At 42.6% G+C, this 4,068-nt stretch overlaps 1 pseudogene; it reads left to right on the top strand.

Moving 5' to 3' along the window:
• Positions 1 to 4,068, top strand: part of LOC107723222 (endoplasmic reticulum metallopeptidase 1-like) — a 20,189-nt pseudogene that overhangs the window by 5,349 nt on the left and 10,772 nt on the right.

Genomic DNA, 4,068 nt, shown 5'->3' with positions numbered 1-4,068 from the left:
AATCGTACAAGAAGAAGAAGGAACTCCGTTATTTTGACAGCAAAATACAACAAAGAATATCGTTTACATGTAGCGCGCATAGGTAGCGCGTCAATTCTCTCTCTCCCTCTCTCTCTGTGTGTGTGTGAAACAACGCGACGGCAAGGTGTGCGCCTTCACACTAGAATTTACGGTACGTTAAATACAGGTGCGCTGCGCATCCATTTAGATTAACTGAAAAACAGCACAGATCGCTTAGTGGAGAGTGAAACTCTGATGCGCTCAGTCAGAGAGTGTTCGGCGAGTGAAAATATATCTGAGCTAAACTTGTACTTAGCCTCCAACTCACACACTGGCGAGTAAAATCTGAGAATTTATTAGCAATTGGCTAATATTAGACATCATTTAGTCGCCAGAGTGAAGATTTAGTCGCATATGCGAGTGATTTACTCGCAATGTAGAGGGTTGGTGCTTAAGAAATTTCATTAATGGGCATTTTTTAAAAGAACACTTCTTTGAACATTTTTTCAAAATTTCTTCAAATTTCAGGAGGCTTATATAATTGCTATATTTTATAATATTGATAGTATTCAGTATACTTTATATTTTATTGAATATAATATTGTTAAATATGTTAAAAAGTATTGTTAAAGTATTGCATTGTCTATGTTTATTGATGTTCCTGTGTTTTTATAATTATTTTAATATCTACTATGAGTATTTATTTATTCATTCATTCTTTCATTAATTAATTTATTTATTTATTTATTCATACATTTATTCACTCACTGACTCACTCACTCATTAATTTACTTATTTATGTATTCATTCATGTATTCATTTGTTCGTTCATTCATTCCTTCATTTCTTTATTGAAACAGTGAATGAGCTCTTTCCGCTCCTCTGTGACAGGGTGTGTTTTGGCGCATCACATGATCTGTGCAGCTGGCCGGTACATGCGTGATCTGGTGTGTGCGGTGTGTGTGCTGGTCTTGAGCTGGTTCTTCTCTCTGCTGATGGTTCTGCTGGTGGCTTGGCTCGTCACGCTGATGGGCCGCTCCATGTTCTGGTACAGTCACCTAGACGCTGCCGTCTATCTGTACGGATCTGCCGCTGTCGGCATTCTCCTGCTGATCCACACACTGGTTAAGAACCGCTGCTACAGGGTGAGAGATGGACAAAACACCGCACACTTTACTGACACACAAACTCATCTGTCATCACAACGGCAGAAACACTCTTCTGTGATTTCAGCTGACTGAAATCTGTAGCTGCAGCTCTTAGTAGCAGGCGTGCTGAAAGGTGAATACAGCAAAAGCTGCTTTTCCTCCATTGGGCCAAACGCATGGCACAATTCCAAACTGTTCCCGTATGGAATTCTCCCGGAATGTTGACGCATGCTGCTGGAATGCATGTAGTGATGTCACCACTCAGGATCGGTCACTCGTCTGTGGCCTGGTTACCAGTTTTTCTGTAGCTGTGCTAAATGCACCGTTTGGCACAACATTGAAAGAGCAGCTAGAAACTACCACTAACCCACACCCTGACAGAAATATCCTCCAGCAATTATAAAGACAGTTCAGCACTGTACCCACTGCTCCAAACTGCAGATCTGATGTCACACTTCAGCAACTCTGTTTCCTGGTCAACTGAACTGATGTTAACCTAAACACACTATTTTAACTTTTATGCCCAATCAGTAGCTTTATTGAAATAAATAACATTTATTTTAAATTTCAAATCAGAGAAGAGATGATGATGATGATGATGATGAGAGAAAGAGAAGCAAATCAGCTGAAATGACTCTGTGTGTGTGTGTGTGCGTGTGTGTCTGTGGTTCAGAGCGTGAGTCGTGTGGATCTGGCCGAGCTCTTCTTTGACAGCAGTCTGCTGTTGTGGTGTTTTGTGCTGCTCTTCTTCACTCACCGCGGCTGGTGTTCAGCATATGTGCCCATGATGATGGTGCTGTTCCCGCTCATCAGCAAACTGCTGCTCACAAAGCTCTTCAGAGCCAGAGGTCAGAGGTCACACCACACACATACACCCGTTTTTTTTATTCAAATCCCATTTTCATGAAGTTCACATGTCACAAATTAAAGGGTTAGTTCACCCAAAAATGAAAATTAGTCCATGTTTTACTCACCCTCAAGGCATCCTAGGTGTATATGACTTTCAGACGAATCCAATCAGAGTTATATTAAAAATTGTCCTTGCTCTTCCAAGCTTTATAATGGCTGTTTTTGTAGGTGAGAGATGGACAAAACACCGCACACTTTACTGACACACAAACTCATCTGTCATCACAACGGCAGAAACACTCTTCTGTGATTTCAGCTGACTGAAATCTGTAGCTGCAGCTCTTAGTAGCAGGCGTGCTGAAAGGTGAATACAGCAAAAGCTGCTTTTCCTCCATTGGGCCAAACGCATGGCACAATTCCAAACTGTTCCCGTATGGAATTCTCCCGGAATGTTGACGCATGCTGCTGGAATGCATGTAGTGATGTCACCACTCAGGATCGGTCACTCGTCTGTGGCCTGGTTACCAGTTTTTCTGTAGCTGTGCTAAATGCACCGTTTGGCACAACATTGAAAGAGCAGCTAGAAACTACCACTAACCCACACCCTGACAGAAATATCCTCCAGCAATTATAAAGACAGTTCAGCACTGTACCCACTGCTCCAAACTGCAGATCTGATGTCACACTTCAGCAACTCTGTTTCCTGGTCAACTGAACTGATGTTAACCTAAACACACTATTTTACCTTTTATGCCCAATCAGTAGCTTTATTGAAATAAATAACATTTATTTTAAATTTCAAATCAGAGAAGAGATGATGATGATGATGATGATGAGAGAAAGAGAAGCAAATCAGCTGAAATGACTCTGTGTGTGTGTGTGTGCGTGTGTGTCTGTGGTTCAGAGCGTGAGTCGTGTGGATCTGGCCGAGCTCTTCTTTGACAGCAGTCTGCTGTTGTGGTGTTTTGTGCTGCTCTTCTTCACTCACCGCGGCTGGTGTTCAGCATATGTGCCCATGATGATGGTGCTGTTCCCGCTCATCAGCAAACTGCTGCTCACAAAGCTCTTCAGAGCCAGAGGTCAGAGGTCACACCACACACATACACCCGTTTTTTTTATTCAAATCCCATTTTCATGAAGTTCACGTCACAAATTAAAGGGTTAGTTCACCCAAAAATGAAAATTGGTCCATGTTTTACTCACCAGGCAGGCATCCTAGGTGTATATGACTTTCAGACGAATCCAATCAGAGTTATATTAAAAATTGTCCTTGCTCTTCCAAGCTTTATAATGGCATGGTGTTTTTGTAAAACAGTCCAAAAGTAGTCAAATAAAGTGCATCCATCCATATTAAAACATGCCTTACATGGCTCCGGGGGGTTAATAAAGGCCTCCTGTAGCAAATCGATGGGCTGTGAATAATCAGTGGTTAAAATTAATCTTTACTCCGATACCACAGCAGTATAATCACAACCCTTTGCTGTGTTTCCGTCATTTTACTGATGACTGCTTCTCTAATATCTGAGAGTTTAATGCGGGATACATAAACTGGTTGTCTTTGAAAGATGGGTCAGTGCCCAGTTTGTTTGGAGCAGCTTAATTGCTCCTCCAAATTACAACCTGTATGTTGTCACAATCTGTGCTGGGAGGAGTGCGGAACGAGGAACGAGGAGATGTGGAATACGAAAACGGTCTTTAATCCTTGGAGAACAGGGGTACATCTATACTGGAAACAGCAGGAAACACACGAACATAACGAGTAGACCCGACAGAGATAGACTGCACAGACTAGGACTTAAGATAATTAACTAAACACAGCTGGAAACAAATGATGAACTAATCAGGGAACCTAATGGAAACAGGAAGGATCAAATAAGGAAACACAGGAACAGAAACAGGGGCAAAACACAACACAGAACAGTCCAGAATCCTGAGATTTCGCCCCCTCCCGGAAGGTGCGTCCTCACAATGTAGAACAACAGAACGGGGGGCACAGGTGGGAACTTGGGAGGAGGCTCGGGAGGAGGACGGCAGACAGAGTCCAGGGAGGCGACGAAGGAGGGAGGAGCCA

Source organism: Sinocyclocheilus rhinocerous, unplaced genomic scaffold (assembly GCF_001515625.1).
Source record: "Sinocyclocheilus rhinocerous isolate Xijiao unplaced genomic scaffold, SAMN03320098_v1.1 scaffold3290, whole genome shotgun sequence".
Classification (NCBI taxonomy): Eukaryota; Metazoa; Chordata; class Actinopteri; order Cypriniformes; family Cyprinidae; genus Sinocyclocheilus; species Sinocyclocheilus rhinocerous.
Note: the sequence above shows the minus strand (reverse complement) of the source record. Positions and strands in the feature narration are given on the sequence as shown.